Below are 20,934 nucleotides of genomic sequence, written 5' to 3'. Positions count from 1 at the left end.
AATATCCTCATTTTATACCAGTAGTAGGTTACAATCCCTCTAATATAGCAGGAACACTAACATAGTGAATGAGCTATACTTACTAACATTCTCACGCTGCAGCTCAGCTTCTGTCCCCTGCTCAGAACTCACAAAAGTAGAAGCAAGTAACCCTTGATCCTAAAGGACTACCTGTGAAGAAAACATACCATGATAAGAACAACTGCAATAACAATAATACTATGCCTGTACCTCAGTTTTTTCCAGCTTGGGCTGAGAAGTAATAAATAAAAGCAATAATAAAAATAAATGACATAAAATTGATATGTGTGCCAGCTGTGGTACTATTTGTATGTTTTCTGTTAAGGGAGATGGTGAATGAAAATCATGTGGCCTAGTTTATGAGGCAGTAGCCTTGATCTATTCCTGCTCCAAACACTGTGCAACAACGAGCAGTGTGAAGTCCTGAAGTCTGTTGGGGTCATCTATTGCATCCGGTGCTCCCGGTGTGGCCTCCTCTACATCAGCGAGACCCGACGCAGATTGGGGGACTGCATCGTCAAGCACCTCCGCTCCGTCCGCCGCAACAGACAGGTTCTCCCGGTTGCCACCCACTTCAACTCTGCTTCACATTCCCATTCGGATATGTCCATACATGGCCTCCTCTACTGCCATGATGAGGCCAAACTCAGGTTGGAGGAGCAACACCTCATATATCGTCTGGGTAGTCTCCAGCCCCTTGGTATGAACATCGAATTCTCCAACTTCCGGTAGTTCCCTCCCTCTCCCTTCCCTCATCCCAGTTTCACTCTGCCTCCACCTCCAGCTGCCTATTACCTCTCTCATGATTCTGCCTTCTTCTATTAGACATAGTGCTTTCCCCTTACATTCCTTCTTCACCTTTTCTGCCTGTCCCCTCCCTGTTTCCCCTCCCCCACCCCTTGATCCTTCCTCTTACTGGTTTTTTACCTGGCATCTTCCCCCCCTCCCCCCACCTTCTTTATAAGGGCCCTGCCCCCTCCCTCTTCAGTCCTGACAAAGGGTCTCAGCCTGAAGCGTTGACTGTTGGTTTCCATGGATGCTGCCTGATCTGCTGAGTTCCTCCAGCATGTTGTATGTGTTGCTTTGACACCAGCATCTGCAATGTACTTTGTGTTAATGAAGTCATGCTTGCGGTTTCTCTAAATCAAGTCTACATCCAAATTGCACCTCCTCTCACCTGGCTCACCAAATCATCTGCCTCATAGATAACCTGGTCTGCTGTCGTGGAGCATCCTTCCGACGAGCTCAAGAGATGCGTCACTACTGCTCCCATTTTCCACCGTCCCAACCCCTCTGTACCTTTTGTGGATATATCTGACATGGGCCATCCCCTCCCAAAGAGGACTGGGCAGGAAGTCACACCATTGAACGTTCTTCTTTCTCAAGTTAAACTCTACATAGTGCCATTATGGAGTAGGATTCAGGGAGATACTCACCAGCAAATGGGCCTTGGAGGAATAGAGACATTGACTGATGGGAAACACCAAGCCCTTCTGGCTCTGGACTGATCACCAGAACCTCATATCCATTCAACAAACCCGCTAACTCAACCAACGTCAGGCTCGCTGGGTCCCCTTCCTTGAGTATTTCAACTTCACCACCTCCTACTGACCCATCTCCAAGAACACTAAAGTGGGCTCCCTGTCATGACAGTTCAACCCTCAATCTATCATTCCATCCTCTCAGGTCATTGCCCTAATTGTCTGGGATGTTGAGAACCAGATCTGCCAGGCCCTACAGTACGAGCCTGCTACAGCCAACACGCCTGACAACCACATAACATGCCGGTGTCTGTGTATCCTGAGGCATTCCAGTGGGCCCATTGCTCACCCCTCTCTGGCCATCCAGATGCTTGATGTATTCTGGATTTTCTGTGATGCTGGTTCAGAGAGCCCACCATGATCACAGATGTATGTCAGTACACCACTGCCACTGGTATGTCACCCTTTGAAGTGCTTCATGGCTACCAACCTCAGTTGAAGTCCCATCTGCCAGGGCCCTGGTTTGCCAATGCTGGACTGCTTAGAAAAGGGCACAGAGGGCCACCCTAGCTGCCAACCAAGACTACTGCCACTAGGCCAACCGCCAGGGTGCCCAGCCAGACCACTCTGGCCTGAGGACCATATCCTTCTGTCCACCTGAGATCTTCCCCTGCACTCTGACTCCCACAAGCTCTCACCCCCGTTCGTTGGTCTCTTCATGATTACTCATTGCATCAATTCAGTCTCTTATCATCTTCAGCTGCCACTGTCCCTCAAGAACACACTTGCCTTCCACTTGTCCGGCCTCATCTGGTTGTCTGTTTGCCACTCAATCCACCTGAGCCTCCATGTCTGGTACTTAGGATGGTGGAATGTAGTCCAGTATACGCAGTTTGCTAGTTGATGGATTCGTGTCACTGTGACTGAAGCGTGCAGCACCTGGTTGACTGGGAAGTGTACCTCCCAGAGGAGAGATCCATTTTCATCTTGGATTCATTGCCATCCAGTTTGCCCTGAGCGGTGGGGTGCCAACCTTAGGAGGTGGAAGAGGGACCTCCAAAGGCAGGCACCTCCCAGTCTCCATCCAGCTAACAGGAATCACCTGCCACTCATTTCCAACTCATCACCTGCAATCTATTTAAACCCAGAACTCATCCACAGCCCTTGTTTACTTGTCATGGCGTGCACTCGGAGGATTGGACTCAAGTGCGAAGGAACGGCAAGCTTTCTCTTTCATAGGGATCACTGGCACTGATGTAACCCAGGAGCTGCGGGTGACAGGCTCACAACCCAACCCACAGGCAGAGGAATGGCAGAAACCACATGAAGAGATGGAAGCAAGAGGTTAGACAAAGGAATAGCAAATGCCTCAGAGGATTGACTGAGCAACACCATGAGATCATTCATTCTCTCCAAAACAATGACTCCATTAAGGCACTAAATGAGAGTCCTCTTTAAATAATCATTGACTGCGAGGATCACAAGTTGACAAGTTTAACTTGACAAGTTTAAACTGAAAGCACAAGAACTTAACAAGTCTAGTTAAGATAACCATTAATAAATGCAGGTGCTCAAAAACCCTAGAAGCTCAATACTCCATGGCAAGCTGCAGAGGCCACAGGTCTGAAAAACACAAGGCAGATCTGATGCTCTCAGGTTAGGGCTGGAAAATCCAGAACAGATCTGTTGTGGAATCCAGGAGTGTAGCATGAAACCTAGGAGCACAACATGAAATCTGGAAATAAAGCATAATTTGGGAGATCTTACAAACCTTGTTGACCCAGAGAATCGTAGAAAAAAATCTTGAACGTAGACTGGACAGGCTCGGGATGTGCACTCAGAACATAGACTCGGGGCACTTAGAACCTCCGCTGGGTCCATAGTGAGTGGAGTCATTCCAACATGATGCGCTCTCGGAGAGATGGATCTAGGTGCGGAGGAACAGCAGGCTTTCTCTTTCTCTGGTTGGCACTGACTCAACCCAGGAGCTACGAACATCAGATTCATGACTTGACCCAGAGCCCGCAGGGCCTATGACATCATTCATGTGAACCAGCCAGCTTCAACCAGTTGCTCCTAACCTTCAGCTACCTTGTTGCCTTGTCATGTTAAGAATCAGTTCTCTCTTGTTTTGTGGCCCCTCATGGCTTGTTATTTTGCAGTTTATTATTAAAGTTATCGCTTGCCACTAAATTGTTTCCAGTGCTCTGAGTTTGGATCAAACCTCCCCTCCATTTCCAGCGTGATTGTACCAACTTCCACCACCTTCTGACACAACAAATTCCAGATGTCACCTACTCTCTGTATGAAAAGCATTTCCCTCAAATCCCAAACAAGAGAAAATCTGCAGATGCTGGAAATCTAAGCAAACACACAAAATGCTGGAGGAACTCAACGGGCCAGGCAACATCTATGGAAAAGATACATTTGACGTTTTAGCATTTTCTCCTGTATTTTGTGTGTCCCTCAAATCCCCTTTAAAGCTTGACAATTACACCTACAACCTATGGCCTCTTGTTTTTTTAATATATTATTTCTATGGGAAATAGATTCTGATTATCTACCCTATGCAGGTCTCTTATAAGCCTTTATTTGTTCATCTCTCAATGTCCTTCATTTGAGGGTAAACAAGCCTAGACTGTTCAATCTCTCCCTGTGTTTAAAGCCCTCCAGTCCAGGGACCTTCCTGATAAATTGCCTCTGTACCCTCTATTGACTTACTTCTGACTATCCCTGTAAAACTCCCTGAACTCATGATCATCCATGTCCTTCTTGGCGAAAACCGATAGAGATATTAATTGAAAACTTTGTCCACATTGCTTGGATTACCCCCATGTTTCCCTCAGGGGATTGACCCTTTCCTAGCTTCACACTTCACTGTTGATGTATTTGGGATTTCCTTTATCCTATCTAGTGTCTTGATACAGCAAGCTTTTCGAGCCACTATCCTCACTATCCTCAACAGCCTCAGCAGACAACCCCTACATCCTCATAGCTTTTACTGTTCCAATGAAACTAAACCTATAACTATGCCAGTGATTCCTGGTAAATCTACACTTTTTAAGATACTTATTTCTTATAATTGTGTCCAACACTTGATTTTCTTCACAATACATGGTTCCACTCCTTTGTTATTTACTATGGATTTTTGGCATTTCTGGTTAATATCTTACTTTATAACTCTAAAATCCAGTTACGTTACCAGTGTTTTTGTCTACCATATACACATTTTATTAATTAAGTACCTCAGTTGTTCACGTTTCTACCAAATTCTTTGAGCTCTTGTGAAACTAGCTCTGTCAATCAATTACACATCTATCTACACAGAGTATCAGTTTACAATTATGTACACATCTGGACTTAGAATTCTGTCATGTTTAGTTATTGGCATTTTACATGCCTGTAGCTGAGTGAGAAAAGCTCCATTATATATATTGTGTTGACTTTTCATTTCATATTTCTTGCTGGAAATATGTGATCTTCTAGGTGAGAAACATTGTTTTCCATTGCAGGCACTCAGAGGAATTTCGCAAACCTCACTCCCACCAGCGCCTTACTAGCAATGAGATAAATTTACAACCTTTCTGCTACTATTGTCACCTTCAGCAAAACTTCACTTCATAAGAAAAAATTCCAAAATAATCTATTTGATGAAATCATCGGACTTTCCCAGATTAGATACAGAAGGCTTGGATTCAAAATAATATGATTCAAATGCTTTGATTTTTTTTAAGTAAAATTTATTACTTCCAATTTGTTGAGCAACATTATATGTGATTTATCATCTTTAAACTTATAGTGTGTATCCTTACCCTCATGCTTACAGTTTACAAGAGGAATCAGTTTTCCTGGTGGATGTGAAGTTGTCAGTATCAATAATCAGGAAGGCTGAACATGGACAGAGGAAATTAATCAAAGCCCTATTCCCTCTTTGTATACAAATGTGGGGCAGGAAGGTTGTAATGAGCTACTTCCAGATTAAATAAAAAGTATGTTTATTCTGTGATTATCTCTGATGAAGTAGCATTTAATAAATGCTGCTTTTAAAAAGAAAAGGAAAAAGGATCATTTTCTACATAACTTTCTGGAAGCTATTTGGTTGTAATTAACTGTATTTTTTCTGGATTAAATGTGGATGCTGCTTGGCATTAGGATCTTCTACAATATAAACTCAATAATTAGTTCTACTTTTCCATTTGTGTCACCTCAGTTGACAATATTGCTAGATTATAGGGACAGCATAGGCTGTCAAGTTGGATTGATAAAGAACATTACTTGATTTATAAAGTGCAGTTTCCAACACAGAATTTTACTGCTTCAGATTGTGACAACATCTAGGCTTGACCATTGATTAGTATGGGAGGTTTTTACCTAGTTTTATTCTGCTCCTATGGAGGCTGGTCTCAATGCACCATGGAAGAAACCAGATGCATGCCAGAACTTCAGGAATGTCAGGGGACAGAAATAAGTGTAGTTGCTATTGCTAAGGAGAAGGTGCTGAGAAGCTGAAAGCTCTGAAGGTGGGTGAGTCTCCTGGATCAGATTGACTACACCTGAAAAGACAGCTGACGAGATTGTGGAGGCATTAGTAGTGTTATATTTTATAACTTCAAACCATTAAATTAATTCAAATGTAACACAGCAGTCCAAAAATATGGGTGCAGTTCGAGTTTACTTTAAGTGAGGTGTGGACATATCACATGGTAGCGTGATGACGTATGCAGTTCATGTATTTTTACATATAACCTGAATGAATTATTTAAACAAACAAGAATGCTTAATCAAACAAAATACATACAAGTTTACTCAAATATATCTGAAATATTAAATACAGAACACCCCCCCCCCCCGGTGTAGCTATAAACCCCCAACTCAATATATAAAGCATCTCAACTATATCCACGGTATACTTTATAATACAACTACTATATACAGACATCCACAGCATAGTAAATTTTAAATTGTCCCATTCAAGTCTAAAGCTTCAGTCACTGTGGAGGCTTTCTTACTCAGAATAACATCTTTTCTGACAAGGAGGAGCTCTCTGCTTGGCAGGTTCTAGGGCCTCCTCTGTGGTGGTTGTAGGAGTTGACTTTGAGATCATAGGAAATGGTTCTGATAATGGTAGCCACCATTCTTCTTCCTTTTTCTCCTTCCAGTTGTTCATCTTGATCTTGGGAAGGGGCATTTAGTTCACTGGAGTATTGTCTTACTAATCATTTTATTGTTCCTTTTACGATCTGACCTCTCCTCTTTGTTTCCTCATCCACAACATCATCTGACAAATCCTGTTTGTACGTCTCTATTTACTCTTTTCTTTTTCACCTTCCATTCATCCAGTTAGGCTTTGGTCTTTGCATCTACTTTTACAAGCAACTTCTTGTCTCCCATTTGAAGTTCATGCAATAACCTTAACGCACACAGAGTAGACTCTGGTTCTTTATACTTACAAAAGCTGAATGTTTACAACTTTCCTGAAGCTCCTCGAGCTCTTCCAGCTTAAAACCAAGCCACATTTCACAATTAACTGCCTGATTAACATATCAGAAGCTTTCTCAGACATTTTGCCTACAAAAAACTGTTGTAGTCAGACCACTGCTTTCATCACTTTCACAATTCCTCTGATCAGCATGGTTCTTCTTTGGTCGAATATACTTTCCAAACAGAGGCACAGAAGTTGGCAGCAAAATCTGTTTGCCCTTGTTGGGCAACGGTTCATGGTGTGTGGCATGGAGACAGCTGTGGCATCATCCAGTACCTTTCTTAATTCACTTTCAGTTGGCTTCTTTGCAGGGGATGTGGTATGTAATTGATGGGTAGATCCCCAATCAAGTTGTAGTTGTCTCAGCCAATCACATCCTCACAATTCTGGCCTTCCTGTTCTTACCACACACAAGTTCAATGTGTCTTGTTGGTTGTTGTATTTCAATGTTATGGATGTCATTCCCACAGGAGTTATCTTTTTTCCGGTATAAATTCTTAGTTGGATATCTGTAGACTTCAGTTTGGTATCTTTGATATGCTGTTCAAACTAATTTTGTAAAAAGTCAGAAACAGCTGAACCAGTGCCCAATTCCATTTTAATTAATTTAATGGTCACTTCTAGTGTAAGCCATATTGCTTGTCTATTGTTAGTTTCCACATTGAAAATTTCAAGGCTAGCCAGTCTTGTGGCACTCTCATCATTATCAGATTTTTTATCTGCAGCATGCAGATTAGTGCTCTTTTTGAAACTGCAACTTGACTTTTTAGCTTTTTCTCTTCCCTGTACAATCCATTTACTGTAGTCTGCCTGACATGCTCTTTGTATGTGTCCTAATTTGTTGCTTTTTTTTGCAAGTTTTACACTTAAATCTGTATTTGTTTGGTGTATGTGAGCCCATGCCACAATGGAAATGCAGATTTGTTTGGTCAGGCCGGTTTCTGTGTAGAGAATGCAATTTTGTTGATGCCTGCTTTCATCCCCAACTGCAATTCCATTGCATCTCTCTCTGTAGATTCCATTGAAACAGTAATTTCCACTGCTCATTTGAAAGTAAGCCTTGCTTCAGTTAGGAGCTGTTTTTGAATGCTTCCTTTTAAGATTCCACAAAGTGAAGTTGTCTTCGTGTATAATTAAGACCATTACCAAACTGACAATGCTCAGACAATCTTTTCAATTCAGCCACATGTGCTGAAATGGTCTCTCCTTCATTTTGATTCCGCTTATGATATCTAAAGCATTCTGCAATTAATAGTGTCTTTGACTCAAAGAGTTCCTGCATTACTTTGACAATATCAGGAAAGCTTATTTCCGATAGTTTCGTTGGAGCAATTAAACTACAAAGCAAACAGTATGCCTTTAAACCCAGTGCACTCAGCAAAATTGGCACTCGTTTCTCATTGGCTATTTCATTTGCTTCAAAATACTGCTCCAATAACTCAGTATATATGAGCCAATTACTCATTGTGTAATCAAACTCATCAATATTTCCAATGTGACCAGCCATTTCTAAATTTATTTAATGACTAGTATTATTCAGTACTCAGTTTATGAATCCTGAATTCTTCCGTTTACTGCCTTAAAAAAATTCAGTCTTGTCTTCCTGTTTGAATACTGTTTCTTCACGTGCTGGGTTGCGCTGAGCTGTTTCTTTTTTACTTCAAACGTCTCGCTTGCTTTAGCAGATCGGTAGCTATCTCGGGTTCATTTAAAATACCTTGTCTCCAATATTATGCATTGTAACTTCAAAACATTAAATTAATTCAAGTGAAATATGGGAGACCAAAACTACGGGTTTAGTTCAAGTTTACATTAAGTGAGGTGTGCACGTATCACATGGTAGCGTGATGACCGATGCAATTAACATAGTTTTACACATAACCTGTTTTTAATTATTTAAACAGACAAGAATGCTTAATCAAACAATATATATACCAGTTTATTCAAATATAACTGAAATATTAAATACACAAGAAGTAGTGATCTTTCAAGAATCACTAAATCCTAGAAAGGTTCCAGAGGACAGGAAAATCACAAATGTCACTTCACTCATTAAGAAAGGAGGGAGGCAACAGGAAATTATAGGCCAGTTAGCCTGACTTCAATAGTTGGGAAGATGTTGGAGTCCATTATTAAGGATTAGGCTCAGAATACTTGGAGGCACATGATTAAGTAAGCTAAAGTCAGCATGGTTTCATTAAGAGGAAATTCTGCCTGATAAATCTATTGGAACTTCTTAAGGAAATAACAGGCAGGATAAGCATTTGAGAAGCATTTGATGGCTTGGCAATGTATTCACTGGAGTTTAGAAGAATGGGGGGGGGGGGGTGGGGGGGAAGGAATCTCATTAAAATCTGCTGAATATTGAAAGGCCAAGACAGACTAAATGTAGAGGGGATGTTTCAAATTGTGGAATCATCTAGGACCTGAGGCACAGCCTCAGAGTAGCAGAACATCCCTTTAGAACAGAGATGAGGAGGAATTTATTTAGTCAGACGATGGTGAATCTGTGGAATAGATTGCCACAGTATGGAGGCCAACGGATAGGGTATACTGTATTTAAAGAGGAGGTCGATAGGCTCTTAACTAGAAAGTGTGTTGAAGGCAGAAAAATGGGGTTAAGAGGGAAAATAAGTCAGCCATGATCGAATGGCAGTGCAGACTTGATGGGCCAAATGGCCCAATACTGTTTCTAAGTCTTATGCTCTTATAGTTTTCATTTACAAAGTTCAAAGTAAATTTATTATTGAAGTGTACATATGACCCTGAGATTCATTTTCTTGTGGGCATACTCAATAAATCCATAATAGATTAATAACTAGAATAGAATCAATGAAAGACTGCACCAACTTGTGTGTTCAACCAATGCACAAAAGACAGAAAAATCTGTGCAAATACAAAAGGGAAGAAGTAATAATAATAAAAACATGCAATAAATATTGAGAACATGAGATGAAGAGTCCTTGAAAATGAGTCTATAGTTTGTGGGAACATTACAATGATGCAGCAAGTGAAGTTGAATGAAGTTATCCCTTTTGGTTCAAGAGCCTGATGGTTGAGGGACAATAACTGTTCCTAAACCTGGCAGTGTGAGTCCTGAGGCTCCTGTACCTCCATCCCAATGACAAAGCAAGAAGAGAGCATAATCTGGGTGGTGGGGTTCCTGATAATGGATGTTGCTTTCCCGCAACAACATTTCATGTGTCTGTGTTAAATGATGAAGAGGGCAAGAGGGCTTTACCAGTGATGGACTAGGCTGGATCCATTACTTTTTGTTGGATTTTTATAGGTGTTTCTATACCAGGCTGTAATGCAGCCGGTCAATACACTCATTGCTACACATCTATAGAAGCTTGTGAAAATTTTAGATGTCATACCAAATCTTCACAAACTCCTAAGAAAGCTGAGACACTGCTGTGCTTTCTTCATACTTGCGCTTATGAGCCAGGCCCAGGTCAGGTCCTCTGAAATAATAACATTGAGGAATTTAAAGTAGCTGACCCTCTTCACCTCCGATCCTCTGGTGAGGACTGGCTCGAGAACATCCGCTTTCCTGCTCCTGAAGTCCATTTTCAGCTTCTTGGTCTTGCTGGCATTGAGTGAGAGGTTGTTGTGGCACTACTCAGCCAGATTTTCAATCTTCCTCCTATTTGTTGATTTTTTCACTGCTGTTGATTCGGCCTGCAACAGTGGTGTCATCAGCAGACATGGATATGGCATTGGAGCTGTGCTAGGCCACTCAGTCATAAACATAAAGCGAGTACACAACATAACGGGGGCTAATCACACAGCCTTGCAATTGTGCTTACAGAGATTGTGGAGGAGATGACTGACTGAGGTCTGCAAGTGAGGTAATCAAGAAACTAATTGCCCAGGAAGGTATTAAGGCCTAGATCTTGAATCTTATTGATTAGTTTCGAGGAGATAGGTCTGAAGGAATGCCAAGCTGTAGTCCAAATAGGACATCCTAATGTATCTTTCCTATCCAGATATTCCATGGTTGAGTGAAGAGCCAATGAGATGGCATCTGCTGTGGATCTATTGCATTGGTAGGCAAATTGGAGTGATATGCCTCACCACCAACCTCTCAAAACACATATTCACTATGGATATACGTACTACTGGACAATAGTCATTGAGGCAGGTTACCATGTTCTTCTTAGCACCAGTACAGGTGAAGCAGGTGGGTACCTCAGACTGCCAAAGTGAGAGGTTAAAGAGCTCAGTGAATGCTCCAGCCAGACTGAAATCACAGGATCGTCCGGAGCTGTGGGAGTTTGTGATGGTTCTTCCATGTTATGACGCTCAAAGTGAGCATAGAAGCTACTGAGCTCATCTGAGAGTGAAGCACTGTTGTCGCCTATATCGCTTGATTTTACTTCATAAGATAGCATCCAAGACCTGCCACAACTGTCTAGCATTCTTTGTTGATTCAGGATTAGTCCAGAATTACCACTTTGCCCATGAGATAATTTTTTTGAGATTATAGCAGACCTCATGGACTTAAATGCCTCTGATCTGGCCCTCAGCAGATTGTGGATTTTGTGATTCCTCCAGGGCTTCTGTTTGGGGAAGACTGGATGATTTTGTGGAGATACAGTTGTAAATAACTGCTTTATAAAGTCCATGACAACCAGGGTATATTGGTGCAGATCCACAGGTGTGTCCTTGAACACGGCCCACTCCACTGGTAGCTGGCACTCTACCTACCACAGCCATCTCTTTGTTGCCCTGACCTCTGGAGTTTTACACTTTAATCCCTGCCTGTATGTAGGTTTGGGAAGGACAGCTAAGTGAGCAGATTTCCTGAAATACAGTCTGGGTATAGAATGGTAGGCATTCCTTATCTTTGTGGTCTAGTGTGTTGGGTCCTCTGGTGCTACAGGTTATATGCTGATGATAATTGGGCAGGGATTTCTTCAAACAAGCCTGGTTGGAATCCCCGAAGTCCCCGACTATGATTTGTTTCTTGTTTGCAGACAGCATCATGTGGTATCTCAAACACTTGATTATAGTCGGCCATTGGTAGTATGCAAACTCCAGTGACTATCACAGATGGGAGGTCCCTAGGTAAATAGAATGGGTGGCATTTGATCATTACATGTTCAAAGTCAGAGGAACACGAGTTCGACAAATTCACCACATTGGACCTCCACTGGGAGTTTATCATGAAAAACATACTTCTACCTTTTGCTTTTTTTGAATCAGCAGATTGATCCATCCTGTGAATCAAGAAATCTTCAGGTCTGATCGCCATACCTGGCATGCTGGAAGTAACCATAGCCGAGTTTGTTTGCCTTACTCCAAGGCTCACATCACTCATATTATTGCTGAGGCTACGTCCACATTACACCGGATAAATCCATAACCAAAGCTTTTTCTCTTTGTTTTTACCCTCCGTCCACACTAAAATGGCGTTTTCGTCCCCCGAAACTGGAGCTTTTCAGGAACGCTGTCCAGGCTGTGTAATTTTGAAAATGCCGCTTGGGCAGATCAGTGTGGACGGGGTAACCGGAGAAATCTGAAAACGCTATCAGATGGCAGCGCGCCATTTCACTGTTTTCTTGAACGCAATTTCAGAACAGAAGGCAACAAGACTGAAGCCAGAAGAGTTAGAAATGTACTCACCAAATACTTTGACCCATAACTTTCTGAATAAATAAGTATACTCACTTTGCCCTGTTTTTTGTCCTTGCTCGTATGAAGGTGGTTTACCTATTTATGCAAGTACTTCTCTGACAATAGATGTATAACAGCCTAATGTAACGTTGTATAGAAATACAAGATAGTACTGATGCAGACATGTTTTACACATTTAACAAGGTGTTTTATTAATGCAACAGAGTTGGTCAGTTTTCCAATGTTTGTCGTCAGCCGGGTCATGCTGTCTGTGAACTCCCCGTCGGTTGCCTCCATACGCTTCAGTATTTTTTTTAGTTTTAAGTCCTCCTGCGTGAGAGCCAACAGCTGCCCATCGTTTAAGTTTTTCTAGTCTGTAACTGAAAGTTTTCTAGACTGTCTTTCACAGCGAGATTCAACACCAAACATGTCGCTTGTTTTCGGTAGATGTGTCCTGCACATGCGCAGTAGGAGGAGATTCGCCGAAATCTCCATTTCAATGTGGACAGAGATATTTTTTAAACTGCATAGTGTGGACGCCTACCGTTTTTACGTGAAACAGGCATTTTCAAAATTATCCAGTCTAGTGTGGACGTAGCCAAAGAGAATCTATAGGTAAATGTGATAATCATATCTGCTCAAAAGCAGAACATTTCAGTCACCATATTTGTTACTTTGCATAGTTGAACATTTTATTCCTTTTAATCACTGCCATGCAATATATTTATGTCATCAAAATATGTGTACTGCTTATATGCATTTGAAGCCAACCAATTCTACTACCAGCTGGATTTAAGCCTGAATTTTTGAGGCCACTAAACCCTACAAGTCCCCAAAACACTTCAATAACTACTGGAATATCATCAAGGATTCTAATCTATAATCACCTTAGTATTGAACATGTTTGAATTGAAAAACTTTTTTGACTCTTGTGGCTTTCATTACATTCTCCAGTTCCAAATGCCAAAGTCCTCGCACTGGGGCTATACGGTGTTGAGGTGCGACGCCTGGGTGGTGGATGGGGGATCCCTCGTGTGAGGGGTGCTCCAGATAATATGGAAGAAGCTGCCATGAACCAACATAGCCTAGGAGAAGGAACTCCAATTCCAAACCCGGGTAGATAGGACTCGTTAACCTTGGATAGCAGCCTATCTAGGAGAGGGTAAACTCTGATTTCAAACCCGGGCAGGTGGAGATCGTTAGCATGAAAATGCCATTGCCTAGGGGAAGGTGACCCCGACAGAAAACCCCTGGTCCTCCAGGTTGGGGGTTGTCCAATGGGCTAACAACCCGTTCACGTAAAACAAGCAATTGTTACAGAAACCGTCAACAGATTGTCAACCACTAACCCAGATCTTGGGAAAAGCAGGGCCCCATTCAGGAGGCTGATGACGCGCTGCAACCAAACCCGTCAGGAAGCTGCAGGGCTGACAACCCTCCTTCACCCGAGGAAAACCATAATGGAGGTTCCAAAGCTGCTCTCACAGAAGAAATCTATCCTGATTGGAACATGGAATGTGAGATCGCTTTGGGAGACAGGTAGGTGCGCACAGGCAGTGAAGGAAATGAACCGATACCACCTCACACTCCTGGGTATGTGTGAAGCAAAGTGGAATACTTTTGGTGAGACCAAACTGCAGACGGGAGAAACTCTGCTCTATTCCAGCAAAGAAAAAGAGGAAGACCTGCATGAGGCTGGTGTGGCCCTGATGTTGTCCAAAGAAGCAGCCAGAAGTTTGATAGAATGGGAACCAGTGTTCGACCATATCATCACAGCCAGGTTCGAGTCCAGATTCCAGAAGGTATCCATTACCCTGTGCTACGCCCCAACTAACAACGCTGAGGAAGAAGAAAAAGATCTCTTCTACACCCAGCTTCAAGCAGTAGTTGGAAAGGTACCTAAGCAAGATATGTTGATCGTCATGGGAGATCTGAATGCCAAAGTAGGCAGCGATAACACTGTTAGGGAGAGAGAGATAGGCCAGAATGGTTTGGGGAATATGAATGAAAATGGAGAACTCCTTACCGACTTCTGTGCCTTCAACGAACTGACCATTGGAGGTACCCTCTTTCCCCACCGACGCTGCCACAAGATAACCTGGGTCTTGCCTGACCATCAAACAGAGAACCAGGTTGATCACGTCATAGTCCGCCAGTGCTGGAGAAGTTCATTGCAAGATGTGAGAGCCAAAAGAGGAGCAGATATTGGATCTGACCTCCATTTGGTTGTTGCAAAGCTGAAGATGAAGCTGTCAGCCAAGAAGAAGCAACAGAACACGCGAATAAAGTTTGATGTTAGAAAACTACAGATGAAAGAGAACAAGAAAGATTTCCACATCGCCTTGCAAAACCGCTTTGGGGCTCTTCAAATAGAGGAACAAGATGAGAGAACAGCGGAACACGCCTGGACTACCTTCAAGCAGGCCACTGTAGGAGCCTGCGAAGAAGTACTGGGAAGACCACCAGTCAACAGTAAACCTTGGATCAGGGACGAGACATGGCAGAAGGTGGAGGAGAGGAAAAAGCTCAAACAGGAGTTGAATCAGGCCAGAACCTGGCAACAGAAACAAATCACCACCAACAGGTACAGCGTGATGGCCAAGGAGGTGTAGAAACAGCTCAGAAAGGACAAGAGGTCATACTTCAATGAAATAGCAGAGCAAGCAGAAACAGCGGTCAGTAAAGGGGACCTCAAGGCACTCTACATGACAACTAAACTTTTGAGAGGGACCTAAAAGCAATTTCAACAGACCTGTTAGAGACAAGACAGGCCATCTGCTCACTTCGGTTGAAGATCAGCTGGCGAGATGGAAGGAACACTTCCAGGAAGTATTAAATAGACCACCACCACAGAACCCACCTGACCTGGAGCCTGGAGACCCACTCAACATCAATATAGGTGAAATCACCAAGCAAGAAATTCAAAAAGCCCTGAAAAGCCTGAAGAAGGGCAAGGCTGCTGGAGAAGACAACATTCCTGCAGAAGCATTGAAAGAGGGTGGAGAGGTTATGGTGGACCATTTGCATATACTGCTGAATTTGATATGGAGAACAGGAGAGATCCCATCAGATTGGAAGAAGGGCTTCCTTGTGAAGCTGCCAAAACCTGGAGATCTTTCACAGTGCGGCAAGTGGAGGGGGATCACCTTGTTGTCCATTCCTAGCAAAGTTCTCACCAGGGTCATCTTGGAGCGGATGAAAGACGCCATTGACCAGAGACTTAGAGATGAGCAGGCAGGGTTCAGGAAAGAGAGATCATGCATTGACTAGATAGCTACACTTAGAGACATTGTGGAGCAGACAATAGAATGGCAAACTCCACTATATGTGTGTTTTATTGATTTTGAGAAGGCATTTGACAGCCTGGACAGAAAGACAATGTGGAGCATCTTATGACACTATGGTGTACCGTAAGAGATGGTGAATATCATCAAGCAGCTTTATGATGGCTTCTCATGCAGGGTCATCCACGATGGGAGACTGTCCGAAGAGTTCCTGGTCACTACTGGAGTCAGACAGGGATGCCTGCTGTCGCCTCTACTTTTTCTTGTGGTACTCAACTGGGTTACAAGAACAGCCTATGCTGACTCAGAGAGAGGCATCCAGTGGACGTTAACAGGGAAATTGGAAGACCTGGCATTTGCAGATGATCTCGCTCTTCTCTCACACCGGCTTCAAGATATGCAGAAGAAAGTAGATTCCTTGGGAGAGACCTCACAGCGAGTAGGCCTTAAGATCAGTCAGGAGAAGACCAAAGTTCTACGCATTAATAACAAACAAGAGGAGTCATTACAGATCGAAGGACAAATAGTTGAAGATGTAGACAAATTCACCTACCTCGGAAGCAAAATCAGTAAATCAGGAGGTACAGATGAGGATATCAGAGCAAGGATCAGAAAAACCCAACATGCCTTCACAACCCTGCGACCTGTTTGGAGATCCATGGCCATCTCTGTCAAAACTAAGCTCCGTATATTCAGCTCCAATGTGAAAGCCATCCTGCTATATGGATCCGAAACATGGAGAATCACTAACACCAGCTGCAACAAGGTCCAGACCTTTCTCAACAAATGCCTCGGGCAGATCCTCCACCTCAAGTGGTACGACAGAGTGTCAAACCTAGACCTATGGAAGAGAGCAAACCAAGAGCCCATCGTATTCCAGATAAGGAGGAGGAAGTGGAGATGGTTCGGCCACACCTTGAGGATGAGCCAGTCGAATGTCATTCGACAATCACTCGAATGGAATCCACAAGGGAAGAGAAGAAGAGGTCACCCAAAGCAAACCTGGAGGCATAGGCTTTTGGAGGAACTGAAAGCCACCGGCCAAACTTGGGAGACTGCAAAAACATCTGCTGGAGATCGCAGGAAGTGGAGGACTTTTGTTGAGGCCCTATGCTCCATAAGGAGCGATAAGGATTAAATCTAATTAAAAAAATCTAAAATGCCAAAGTATTACAAAGTCAGTAGAATGCTTTTGAACTGAGGTTGTTCTTGTGATATGAGAAATGTAGCAATCAATTTGTGCTCAGTGGGATTGTAAATTGTAATGTTACGCATATTAGAGAGAATGAACTAGACATACATGGGTCTCTGAAATATCAGGGGATTAATGGGCTATTTAACTGATTGCACTGATACTCCCAAAATGCTGGAGGAACTCAGTAGGTCAGGCAGCATCTATGGAAATAAATAAACAGCTGAAGTTTCAGGGTGAGACCCTTCTTTAAGACCAGGAGTTCCTCCAGCATTTTGCGTGTGTTGCTTTGGAGTTCCAGCATCTGCAGGATTTCTTGTGTTTATGACTGTGGTGATTTTGCTTGAGAGGTAAACTTTGGCTAGTGAACCGTAAAACGGCATTATTTTCTATGAGTAGTACCTGAGAATCCTATGGTAGCAAAACTGAGACACTAGTATTTCACCAGATGCTTGATGTTCAGTTGTATAAGAATATTTTAAAGCACCTCTAACAGCTTTAGGTTATCCCAAATGCTTCACAGTCAATGGGATCTAAGTAGTTACTGTGGTAAAGCAGGAAATGTAGTAATCAATTTGGACACAACATGTTTGCACTAACAGTTGTTGGAAAGTGGTCAGTTAATTATTTGATGTTGAATTTGGATTAAGTATAGAGAAAATAACAATAGTTAACTTTTCCATACTTTTTTTTTAAAGTAGTATGAGGGCAATGCCTAACGGATAGAGATTTAATGTCTTCTCCAAAATTTGATAATTCCAACAGTGCAATACTCTCTCAATGTTAAGTTAACTGCTAGATGTTTCCAGGTAGACCCCTGGGCTGATATTTCAGCACATAACCAATAGACTAGGTGACAAGCGCAGCTGAGAACAATATTGAGGATAAATACTGGCCAGAATGTTAGGAATCTCCTGCTAATAACCTGAAATTTTAGAATCTTTTTTACTTACACATGAACATTTCAAGTTAATTAATTTCTTATTCAGAAGAACAAGACCTCTCCTGCCCCTGAACCAGTCTGCAACTAATAAGCTGCAAGATCTCAACTGTAACACCAAAATCAAAGGTATCACTTTTGTTGTGGTTTGTGATGCGATTAAAACAACATAGTTGTTGCCATTGGTGACTTCAATTTCCTCAATATAGACAGGGAGCTCTTAGTGCGAGAGGTTTAGAAGGACAGACTTTGTTATGTACATCCTAGAAGGTTTCCTAAATTAGTATGTAAATAGTCAAAATAGTGTAAATAGAAGAAGGGCCATGCTGGGAATATTTTTCTGGAAATGAGCCTGGTCACTTGATTGATGCATCATTGCAAGAACTATTAGGAAGCAGTGATTACAACTCCTTATGTTTTAAGATAGTTATGTATAGGATAATTATGGACCTTGCCAGTGAGTATTAAATTGAGGCAGGGCACATTACAAAAGTATACAGTAGGAAGAGTTAATAGTGAACAGCTGGTTTTGGGGCAAATCAACATCTGACATGCGAACAATGTTGAAAGAACAGTTGCGTATTGAACAGGTATGTTCCAGAAAGAAGGAAGAACAAGGATGGCAAGGTAGAGAAGCTTTTGGAAAGGATTCTTAGGGATAAGGTTTATGAGTATCTGAAAAACCTTAGTCTAATTAGGGACAATCAGCATGGCTTTGTACAAGCCAAATCATTTCTTACTAACTTGATTGAATTTTCCAAGAAGCTGTCAAAAGTGATAGATGAAGATAGAGCTGTAAGTGTTGTTTGCATGTTTTTAGTAAGGCAATTGACAAGATCCCTCATTGTGCGCCCTTCTAAATGATTAAGTTGCATAGCATCCACAGTAAAATTACTGTTTAGATTCAGAATTGGTTTTCTCACAGATGACGAGGGTAGTGATTAATATGGCTGTAGGTTCATAACTAGTGGTGTTGCATAGGGTTCTGAGGACTTCTGCTGTTTATGATAAATGACCTGGATGAAAATGTGAAAGGTTGGGTTTGCAGATGGCATAAAGACTGGTGGCATTGAGCATACTGTATAAGATTGTCAAAGGAAACAGTGGAATATATTGTGAAATTCTGGGTGGGGGCATGGTCGACAACTTGCCCCTGCATTTCGAATGACCAGTACCGTTTACTGTTCTTGTGTTAAAATGCATTTGTGGGATGATATTGGGAAGTTTCAGTTCATTTATTGTTACCTTTTAACTTGGGTTATACGGTTACTTGCTTATGTATTGGTGGGTCACTCTGACCGTAACTGGGGTGAGTGATGGTCATCTCCCTGTCTGGAGAAACTGGTTGGGTTCACTCTCCGGGTCGTGGTGCCCGGTCTGTTTGTGTTTATCACAATAAAATGGTTGTTGAGTTAACGAGCTTCCTTGTCTGTCATTATGGACCAAATGCTCATCACAATATGTACAAAAGATCAGTCACAGATGTGGGTGGAGAAAAGTCAGATGCAGTTTAATCGGGCCAAATATGAGATGTTGCACTTTGGGAGATCAAATGTAAAGGGATTGTACTGAGATATAGACAAGACCCTTAACAATCCTGATGTACAGAGGAAATTTGGGGTCCAAGTTCATAGCTCCCAGAAAGTGGCTTCATCGTTCGATAGGGAGGTAAAGAAGGTATATGTATTGCTTGCCTTTATTAATCAATGAATTGAATTAAAGACTCTGAAAGTTATGTTGCAGATTTATAAAACTCTGGTTAGGGTGCATCTGAAGTGTTCCATTCAAATCTAATCACCCTATTATAGGAAAAATGTAGAGGCTTTGAAGAGCTTTACTCAGATACGGTATCGGAGGGCATATACTAAACAGAGATGATGGAAAAACTTGGAATGTTTACTCTGGAGCTGCAGGTGCTGAGGGGAGATCTGATTGAAGTTTTCAAGTTTATGAGAAGCATAGCAAGAGTAGACAGCCGGTATCTTTTTTACCCAGTGTAGAAATGTCTGATACTAGAAGGCATCCATTTAAGGTGAGTGAGGGCAAGTTTGTACACAGCGAGTGGTGGGTGCCTGGAGTGGTGGGAGAGGCAGATACAAAAGAGGTCCTTAGATAGGCATATGAACCTGCTGGACATGGAAGGATATAGACATCATGCAAACAGAAGGGATTAGTTTAGTTGGGCATTTGATTACTAATTTAATTAGTTTGGCACAATATTGTGGGCTGAGGAGTCTGTTCCTGTGATGTACTGTTCTATGGTCTATGTATTCTGTAGCTGTTCAACCATTGCTTTGAAATTTCTGTTTGATTTAGGTTTAACCTATGTGTGGTTCTATTAAATCTTTGCAAATTAATAGAATTGTTTCATGTGTTCTGTGGCAGAAATTCTCTCCAATTTATTAGCTGGATGGGAATAGAGAAAAGCATTCAGTCTTAGCTCAGTCAAAATGTCACATTGGGCAGATATTTAATGGAGGCCCAGTTGCACTTGGAGCAGCAAATTTGTTTAAGATTACAGTTAAAAGGGAATAATGATGGGAATAAATCTGTGATTAGGATGACTTTGACACATTAGCTTTTTAATGCGTACACTTTATTACATGGTTAATAAAGAGCTATCCTGTCAACAGATAGAAATCCACTCAGTGGAAAGAAAACCTCATTAAGTGCAGCCTTTATTTCTGCCTCACCCTTTTCAAACAATTTTCTATTGTGTGTTGTATATGATGTTTTTTGAAATATAACACTAACTAGAGGCTCATGCCTTTGAGTGCACATAAGATTATGTCTTAATCATGAAAGAAAAATTTTATTTTATTTTTTCCTTCCTTCCAAAAGTGTAAAATTGCACAAATTCTTTAAATGTTAGAGCTGTTTCTCTGTGCCTCATTAATATTTAAATCTCATGAATC

General features: G+C 42.0%; 1 pseudogene; it reads left to right on the top strand.

Annotated features, from left to right (window-relative positions):
• The first annotated feature begins 14,063 nt into the window (after positions 1-14,063).
• The window catches only part of LOC140726022 (uncharacterized), a 34,524-nt pseudogene continuing 27,653 nt past the window's right edge, over positions 14,064-20,934 (top strand).

The sequence above is a fragment of the Hemitrygon akajei genome, chromosome 4 (genome assembly GCF_048418815.1).
Source record: "Hemitrygon akajei chromosome 4, sHemAka1.3, whole genome shotgun sequence".
In the NCBI taxonomy this organism is placed as follows: Eukaryota; Metazoa; Chordata; class Chondrichthyes; order Myliobatiformes; family Dasyatidae; genus Hemitrygon; species Hemitrygon akajei.
Note: the sequence above shows the minus strand (reverse complement) of the source record. Positions and strands in the feature narration are given on the sequence as shown.